Genomic DNA, 9,813 nt, shown 5'->3' with positions numbered 1-9,813 from the left:
TGGCGTCCGCGCGCGCCCCTCCGCGCCCCCTCCCCCTCCCGCCGGCGGCGCTCGCGGCCCGGCCCGGCGTGGTCCCGTCCCCCAGGCTCGGGCCGCGCCGCGAAGAAGCGGGAAAGAGGCGGCTGCCCCGGTAAGCGCCGAGCGCCGGCGAGTCAAGCCCAGCTCCGACCCCCGCCCGCCCTCCGGGGGGTCGCCCGCGGCCCCACAGGCCCCGGCAAGGCCTGTGTGCCGGGCTCCCGCCGCTCGCCTCGCTCCCGCTGGCCGCAGCGCCTCAGCGCCGCGGGGAGCCCCTTCCCGCGCCCCTCCGGGCTCGGTGTCCGCCCCCCCGTGCCCCGAGGGGCGGCCGGCCGCGCTGTCAGCCCCGCCGCCCCACTCGCCCTCTGGGCCGGCCGCTGCGGTGACAGCGGCCCCGCTCCCGCCTCGGCATCCGCCGCCCCTCCCCTCCCTCGCCGCGTCCCTGTCACCCATTTTGTGACTGTCCCTGCGAGGCGCTGCCGGGGGGGCCGGCCCGCCCGTCTGCCTGCGGGGCGGGGAGGTGGCGGAGGGGTGCGCGGTTCCCGGCTAGCGGGCCGAGCTCGGCTTGGCGTCCCGCGGTGAAGTCGTTTGTTTCACGCTGCTGGCTTGTTTCTGCGGAGAGGGATGGTGGCGGTGCGTGTGGGAGCTTTCTGAGGAGAAAGGTAGAGTGCCCGCACTTCCAGCACCTCGGTAGCTGGTGTAGGTGTGGCGGGGAGGACCTTTGGCTGCGTTCTGGTCTCGCACTTGTCTGGAGTGCCGGTTGTCTGCATCGTTGTAGCTGAAAGATCCCACAAGTTCCAGTTTTGTGCCTGCTGTCTGCCTTTCTGTACTTCACAGTATTCTTTCTTGCAAACGTTACATGACCTGGTAGTGCCAGGGATGGAGAAAAGCAGGTTCCTGTAGCTGGGCCAAAATCAGAGAGTTGCCAGCGTGCCTTCTGTGCTCTGCGTCCTCGGAGAGGGAAACAATGCAGTGCTGATGCTCAGCAAACTGCACGCTTCTCTCCACAGCAGCATCTCACCGTCTGTGATTGTGTGAAGTGTCTGTCTGTGCTAGGATCTGGAAAACACAGCTCTTTTGTAGCAGAAAATTTGTTTTGTAAGTGGTTCCACTGGGTGAAAGTGTTCTGAAGAGCTGTAGGTTCTGCTGAAGGACGTAGTCCGTGCAAGCCCTACTCACCCCAAAAAGCAAACATAAACCTTCTGTTGCTGCTTCCTGCTTAAATAATGGCATGGACTTTGGCTGCTGAAATGTAGGCAAACTAAAGCCAGTGACTGCTTTTAACGCTCTCATAATCATAATATAGTTGTGCAGTAGCTCTGAAGTACAGTTTCTCCTGCCCCCACCAGCTTAGTTGATTAGGTAGTAGCTAACAAAAATGAAAAGGGCGGGTCATTATAAACATTCTGAGATCAAAATTGAGAAACTGAGACAGGAGTAGTCTCTTGTAACAGTGCCACTTAATTTTCAGTTAATGGAAAAATCAGATTCTAGGCTAGTGGACTGTGAAATAAGAGAAGAGAAAATTTGATTTTGCAGATATTTTTGTATGTTGGAAGACCACAGATCTATTTTTCTTTCTTTATTGAGTACACTATGTAATTGCATGGAACAAAACTTGTCAAATATTTTTAACGTATTGTAACATTTCTGTCCAATACAGTTCCATCTAGATAAACTCTGAAGTCCACATTTCCCAGTTCTTTTATCTGCTCAAGTCAAAGAGCTGTTTGTTGACATGAGTTTTGGCGTGGTCACTGATAAAGAGCTGTGTCCTCTCTTTAGTAGTATAAAGTTTTGACAGTGGTGGAACATCACATTGGGCAAATCTCTGTGCAGGGATTTCCAGTTCTCATGGACTGTAGTTTGTATTGTGTTTTGCAGGTTGCCAACTCTGCAGTAGTTTCCCTTTCCCTCCGTGTTCTAAGGCAGTGGGATGTCTGTGGCCTTCCAGGCATGCCACCAAAGACATCTCCCGCGTCGGGTGAAGGTTTCGCTTAATGAAGAGTGTGTCCATAGGCTGAGGTCTGGCACGTGATTGTTCATGCTGGTAAATTGTCAGCGTGGTTGCTAGCATGGCTTAGCTAGGGCCACCTAGTATTTTCCTAAGCCATACCTGGGCATCATTGAGAGGTGGCAAATGCCAGGACTTCTCCAGACAGGCACGGGACATGGCCACCCTTTTCTGGATGGGGGAGAGCAGAAAGCATATTTGGCTCTATAGTCACAAATAAAGCTGTGCAGGTTTGCCGCCAGACTGAAGAACAATCTCTGGCCTGTGTTAGTTACTAGTGTAAGGTGTAGCCAATGAGTTTTAGAAGTTTCTGTCTAAGCTCATGTTGGAATAGGTATTTTTAAGCTGCAAAGATTTCATTGTACAGAATAGATAAGGTGATGTATGGTTAACATTTTAGGTATGAGTAAATACATACTTACAAATATCATAGTGAAGGGAAATAAGTTTGTGCCATTTTTGCTTTACTGTTAGTGTGAAAGAGGAAAATATATTCTCAGAAGGTGGAGGCACGCAATGGAAACTTCGTAAGAGATCTTTCACTGACATATTTTAGGAGTTCTTTTTTTCTTACCTTGATCTTGTGACATTGAAGGCTGTCTTGCCAACTAGGATTCAGTTCTAGAAGTGTATAATGTGAGTATTAATGTGACTGAATCTCTATGCTCAGTGGGAAAAACAGCACAAGAAATATTATGCTTGTACTTCCTGGCTTCAAGAATCACCCCATATGATCATCTTTTTAGTCTTTATACTGAAAAAGGGAGAAAAAAATGGGTGTTAGAAGCTGAGTTATACACGTAATCATAGCCTTAAGTGACTAGTCACAAGGAACATATTACTTGTTTCTTTTGAGCTTATTCCAACTGAAATGATCAGAGAAGCCACCTTTTGGAGCACTTAACAGTTTGATGCAGCCTGCAAGTAATTATAGGATACTATCTTTTAACATATAAATTATTCATCATTAGAGTTTTCATACACACATGCATGATTTTATTTGGGAAACAAGACTTTTTCTTTACTGTAAAGAGACTACAACTTTTCATCTTCGTCTTTGTAAGTAAATGTCTTGGGATACCTTAATTTTGCAAAGAACTGACACTGTTGCAAATAAGTGGCAGAACTAGTAGCTTCCCAAATCACAGAAGAGTAATAAAAGAATAAATTGTGAAGTTAGGCAAAAGGCGACTTTGTAAAGGGGATCAACCTACGAGGTTTCAGTACCAAAAAGAAATAATATAATAGTTTAGATCTAGCCATTTGTTACATATTAAAGGATTGTAAGCCACTTAAGCAAAATTTCGAGAGAGAAAATAACTAATTTTTACTTACTTCAAGACTTGGTTTGTTGTTTATGAAAGTTAAGACTTGCATGATCCTCAGTTTATTTTCCAGGACTATTTGCCAGAATGAAGCCACCTAATGATTGCCTGCAACTACCTAGTATATATGCAGTTTTACGCAGGAAAATAAACTGGGCATCTAACATTTAGTATTTATATTTAAATACTATTAAAAAAGAATAAAAGTAGTATTGAAGTACTCGAGTGATGTATTTGATGACATCAGCCTGGAGGACTTGGTATTTTTCTGATACTAAAAACATTTCCTTGACTTTGGTCATTTAGCCAGTGTAAGGTACGTGTTTTGCAGAAGTACATGCAGTGAATAACGATTTCCTATGGGATACACGTTTGGGGAGGTGGGTGGAAAGCTTGAACAAGAGGCTGGCATTCTTAACACTCCTTGAAACTTTCTGTGTTCTTCTTAACTCACTTCTATATATGTTCTTAATTAAAAGCACACAGTGGTTTTGGCAGATGGAACCTTCTTGAAACTTCGGCTACAGAATTTCATTGCTCTGTGCGGGCTGGTGCTGGAGGGGCTCCTTCAACACACTTCACTGTTCATTGCTGAGATGTTGGCAATCTTCGTATTGACAAGTCTTAACTGACACAGACAAGTTTGTAAAAATATCTATCAGAGCTTGACATTCTCTGTGTAGCCATAGGATTTATTTTTTTTTTACTTTTTACTGAGTTTCCAAGTTGTTCTGAGCTTAAAGTTTCTTTTATTTAGCAAGTTAAATGATACTGAGATTTGATAATGGGTATGCCTTTAAAGTAGCATCTGTTGTGCCGTTAAAGATCTTTCTTTCTTTGCAAAAAACATTTTTCTCTGTTTCAGTTTGCTTTTCCTTAAGAAGTAACCATCATTGTAAATAGTTAATGGCAAATATTTCCTCTGAGGCCCTGAAGGTCTTTTCTGGAGGAAGAGAAAAAAAAATTAAAACTGTTTTTTATCGACATGATTCCTACCACAAATCCGACTAAGTAACTCTGTTCACTTGACGTTCTAGTTTTGCTTTTATTTTTCTTTCTGTGAAAAAAAAAAATCTTTCTTTCCTTGCAATCACAGAATCATGCAAGGCTACTTTTTATCCGTGCTCACTTACATCAAGTGGAAAATTGTCTCTTCTGGAAATTATGAACTTCTTAAATAGATACAGTTGCTGGAAGTTGTTATCAGAATATTCTTGACATGATTTGTAAATGTGGGATATGTCCTTGAATGTGGCACTGTCACTGGGTTTGACAATAACTGAGAACTTGTCATCAAGAATTAAGATGCTGAAATGAACACTTTCTAATATAAACTTCCCCCCCCCCCACAACTTTTGCTATTCTTCTTTGTAGCCTGGTACAGAACTACAGGAGAGGGTTTCCTCGACCTGTAGGTATGGGTATCCCTATGACTTTGAAACAAAGTTTCAGGGTGATGTTGTGCCATTCTCCAAAGGTTTTGGTAGTTTGCTGTGATAGATGTTACCGTGATTTACAACCAGGCTCAGGCACAAGGAGCTGGTTGTCTCAAAGCCATAGAGGAAAACCTGCAAATGTAGGAATAGAACGCAGAATCTTGATTTAATAGTGAAGTGTCCTAGTTGCATAGTAGATAACTTCCTTTACCAGTACTAATCTAATCAAGTGAGCACTATGGATTTTCAGGAATGACCTATACCCCTTTCTTCAGTGCTGTGGTCACTGATCTTTTTCTTCTTCCAGGTGTGGTCAGTACTGTAAGTAACAGACTGAGGCTAATGGGAAGGAGAGTGAAGCTGCTGGAGGTCCCCCTGGCTTGTGTCATTCCATGGTGCTGCCAGCCCTTCCTTCTTGTCGACTCAAAATATGTGGGCTTGATCCCATAGCTTTGGACCACTAGCTTTTTCTGTATCTTGGGTGACTCTTCCTTTTGTTTTCCCCTTACAAAGTTATCAGTATTTTCAATCCTAAAAGCTTGTTGTTAATGCAGGAATTGATTTGTATGTATACATCAGTTGTCACGAACAAATCAAAACTGCTGGTAATACCATGTGCTCCTAAACTCTGTTTTATGCTTTCAAGGTTTGACCTACCATATGCTGATATTCTAGGCTTTGTACCTATTTCTTTTTGCATTTTAACTGTATGTATCTGGTTGAAAGATACCCAACACTTTCAAATTCTTAGTAAACAGTATAAATTTTGTTTATGAAGGCTCACTCAGGAAAAATGTTAAAAACATTTTAAGTAATATAGTTCCAAGTGTGCACATGAGATTTCAGTCTACTTGCATTTCAAGTTCAGAAGTAAACTTGCTATATTAAAAACATAAAATTACCCAAATGTGCATTGTAAGAACTTCTTCACAGTTTCCTGAAAATATTTCTGATATATAACTGTAAAAAATATTATCTATCTACAGAAGAAAATTCCATTAAATCTATAACTTATGGATGTTAATGTTGTAAGTAAAGGATACTTGAAGGAACAAATAACTACAAAGACTACAGTATAGCCTTTTTTAGTAGAAAGATTACATTTTTCTGAAGGGAATGGGAAAAGTATTCTGAGGCCTTCAGCCAAACATCAAAGGCTTGCCGTGAAACCCGGAGGTATAGGGGCTTCTCCAAGAAATACCGTAAAAGTATTTCACAATGGGAAGTGCTAAAGTGTTAGGTGCTTGGCATACCATGGTGATACCAGCACATCAGCAGTCACATCAGTTAGGGATGCCGTGCTGCTCCTGGGCGTTCAGTGCTTTCCAGGCTCCGTCCCCATGTGGAGTCCTGTATTGCTCCAACAACCAATCTGTCCCAGGAAACAGGGTCTCCATAAACTGGTTAGTGATTCACTCTTTTCTGGAGGCTTGGAATAAAAACGTGGAAGAGAAACAGTATCTTATCCTCTTTCCTGAGGGAGGATAGTGGCTGCAGACAGAGCCTCTCTGTCCTGTCCCAAGGACTTTTCTCCTGTATGACTCAAATGCATGTCCTTGGGCTTCCACACTGGGGTAGGTAAATGCTTCTCCCCTAGACACATCAGGGTGTTTAGGAAAGATTTGCATGCAGTTCTGTCTCGTCTCTCTCTCTGCCGAGCCTGAAGGATTTTAAGCTAAGTAATGAGTGTTCTGCTGGCAGATCTTGGAGGTGAAGGAAGATGTGCTCCAGAGCACAGATTTCAAACCCATAGAGAGCCAGTCCTCAGATGCTCTGCGGTGGTCCGAGTGCCCCGTTTTGTCTTGTATTGATTGATGAACGCAGTTATCCAGTTCCTCATCTAGCTTACCACGTGGCTCCACTGAATAGAGTGGCTTGGAAAGTGGTGGTGGTCGGGCAGCGATAAGAGGTTCATTTAAATCAGGGCTGAGTGTCCAATAGGCTGAGACTGAATTAAAACAAGTTTGGGGCTGCACCGTGTCTGAAAGGATGAGCCTCCTTCTTGTTCTCAGTTTACAGCCCCGCTGCTTCTTTTGCATAGCATCTAGCAATTATGAGGTGAGTCAGATCAGTCCTGATCTGATGGAAGGACCAACTCATCAAAAAATGAGCTACGATCTCTAGAACTGAAAGAAAGGAGAGGACTGAGGAAGGGATGGGACTGCCTCTTTTGGTGGCAGGGTACAATTAAATTATTTTGATGACTACGTTAAGCAATCCCCAGCAGACACTTCCATCCCCCGGCCTTAGCAAGGCTGGCTTGTGGATGGGCCATTCCCTTGGCCGAGCTGAGACCAGGATGGTCCTTCTGGGGATGGGAATCCCAGAACCATAAGCACCTGCAGGCTGGGAAGGTCCTTGGGGGATGTATCTCTGTGTGCTTCTCCTGTTCTCTAGTCTTTTTTTTGGTGCAATGCCTTCAGGAATGTTGCCAGACCAGGTCAGTGGTGAAGTGAACATAATGAGCACCAGTCACCTCCCAGCTCCAGATACCCAGGCAATAGGAAGTCCTCAAGTTGAGAATATGTTAGTCAGTCAGTAGCTGGTAAGAACAGATTTGTCAGCATAACCGTGCTGGAAACAGGATTTGGGGTTTTTGGGGTTTGCACGAACTGAAGATCTGATGGACTGTTTTGGATGAACATGGGACCTGGTCGAAGTTAATCACTTATCTTAGAGGTTTTACCTGTAACATATTTGTGCTGGGAGCCGCCGGTGTAGCTCCTGAAATAGCATGTTGCACGTCCTTTCCCTGTCCCCCTTTTTCTGATGGAGACAAGGCTGCCTGCAGCCTCTCCCTGCGAACCTCATGCAGCAGAAGCCTGTGCTGCAGTTGTTGGTACAAGAGTTCAGCTGACAGCATTTTGAGTGGAGAAGAGAGAAAAGGTCACCACTGGTCACGGATTCCAGCCAGCACTTTTGGGAACAGCGGTGCTAGAGACAGAGTACACTGCAATGAAATGTTGTCTACTGAGCTAGTCAGTTTGAAACAGAAGGACGCTGCTGTGTTCATCGTGCGCCTTTTGTTGAGCTGTTCTGCCAAATTCCCTAGTCTTAAAATTGTACGTTGCTGATTTAGAAAGTACTTCCCTGGCAGTGCAAGGAAAATTTCCGTGTGTGTAGGGGAATCTGATTGTTGGTTAAGGAATACAGTATATACTTAGGGTTATATGACATTAAATACATTTTTGTAACTGGAAGGTTATTGATTTTTGTAGTCACACTAACTTTAGAGCATGCTTGGAATGGTGATAGATAACAACGCCTTCAGTTAATGTGGTTAACTGACCAAGTACCACTTTTTAGACTAACTGCTTTTATATTTAAAGCTGGCCAGTCTTTGGCTGGGAAATTCATTGTGTTAAAATTTTTTTTGCTCAGAAGACCTGCAGTGCCAAAGTCAGAGTTGGTTATATTTTTTTGGCATATAACCATACGGGTTTTACAGAGAAGGTTGATATTTCTGCTAAGTTTGTTTAAGCCTCTAAAATCTGACATAGAGGTGTAATTGCTAGCCAGGAAATAGGTATATATGACATCATCTGTTAGTGCGCAGCTTAAAATTTGGGTGCAACTGTGAAATTCACCAAAAGGAGTGAAAAATGACACTGTAGCCAAAACCTCTCCACGTTTATCATACTAATTTTCTGTGTAATATATTCCCTCTTCTGTTCCCTTTATCATGTGCCACTGGCTGAGGTTTATCTTAACTTGCACTGTAAGGGACAGACAGACTGCCTTTAGATGGAAGGTTATTTTTCATTACGTGTATTATCAACACCAATGAAACAGTACATATATAATGGTAATATGGATGGTATTCTCATCTGTAGTGTGAGTATCTCTGGTTAATGGGTGTGCTACAGGGTACTTAGCCTGCTTAGAATATTTTTTTCATGAGCCCTAGGATGGATACCAATAAGGTATATGTTTACCTGGAGTTTTGTTCTGGTTTCCAAAACTCCAGTTCAGAAAGAAAAGCTTCCAAAGGTGCAGTCAGTATAGAAGTTAGTGCTGAAACCGAGTTATGGACAGTGCTTCCCTTCCGTGTGGAACAGATTCCCCAGGCTAGGAAGGATCAGTTGGATTGAGTTGATGAACAGTTGTTTTTTCTTTCCTCGGCAGTGGTTTGAAATAGTGGTTGTTTAAAGTAGTAGCTTGAAAACAAGACGGCATTATTGAATTTTGTTATGAAAAGGCTTTTAGAGCACAGTTTGTAAGTTTAGGAGTTCTTCTGTAAATGTTCCTGTCACTTGTCTGGAATGTTAAGCATTGCAACGGATACACATTGCTCACAGCAGTTACAGCTCTGAAGTTTTCTCCAAAGAAGGCGTAGAGACATTTAGGTGTATAACAGCCAATTCTTGCCCAAAGCTCTGGTCTTTCCTCTCTGCTGTTTAAAAGAGAAGTAGCAATAGCAAATGTGACTTGAAAACAGTGGATGGATAGCGTAACTTAAAGGTAGAATTCTTATTTTTGTACTTCCACAGCTTGTAATGGGTAACTGTAAAGGCATTTTGAATTTTTAAGATAGAAAGCAATAGGAAAGTCTTTGCTCTGTAAATAACTACCTGCAGCAGTTGTTCCAAGCTTGCAGCACCCGTAAAACATTGACATTTGTATATTTTCCTCATGGCATAAGAACGCAGCAGACACCGCCCTGACTGGAGCAGGGATCCATCCCACCTGGTGCTCTGGGTCCAGCCATGGCTGTGAGCAGATGCCTCAGGAAAAAAACCAACAAACCCAAAGTCTTCCCTTATACCCTGACCGCTCTCCCACTCTGTAATTATTTTTGGCTCAGGGAGGTTTCTGAGTCCTTTGTGCTTGGCTATTTAGCATTCATTAGGGAATTTCTCTACCTTGTGCATGTCCAGTCTCCCCTTCCACTCGCACTTCATGCAACCACAGCATTCTTTCAGTCTGCATTAAAAATACGGCTCCTTTTTCTTATTTTGAACCTGGCTCTAACTTCATTTTTGGCCCTTAGTTTTAGTACTGGAAGAGACGATTAACAGCTAGT

At 43.5% G+C, this 9,813-nt stretch overlaps 1 protein-coding gene across 1 annotated transcript in view; it reads left to right on the top strand.

Moving 5' to 3' along the window:
* The first annotated feature begins 24 nt into the window (after positions 1-24).
* SPECC1L (sperm antigen with calponin homology and coiled-coil domains 1 like) overlaps positions 25-9,813 on the top strand; it is a 71,531-nt gene continuing 61,742 nt past the window's right edge. The window contains exon 1 of the mRNA XM_075434276.1: positions 25-130. The gene's annotated coding sequence lies outside the window, so the exon portion shown is untranslated. The remainder of the gene's footprint in view (positions 131-9,813) is intronic.

Source organism: Opisthocomus hoazin, chromosome 13 (genome assembly GCF_030867145.1).
Source record: "Opisthocomus hoazin isolate bOpiHoa1 chromosome 13, bOpiHoa1.hap1, whole genome shotgun sequence".
Classification (NCBI taxonomy): Eukaryota; Metazoa; Chordata; class Aves; order Opisthocomiformes; family Opisthocomidae; genus Opisthocomus; species Opisthocomus hoazin.
The sequence above is the reverse complement of the archived record's forward strand: the minus strand, read 5'-3'. Positions and strand labels throughout refer to the sequence as shown.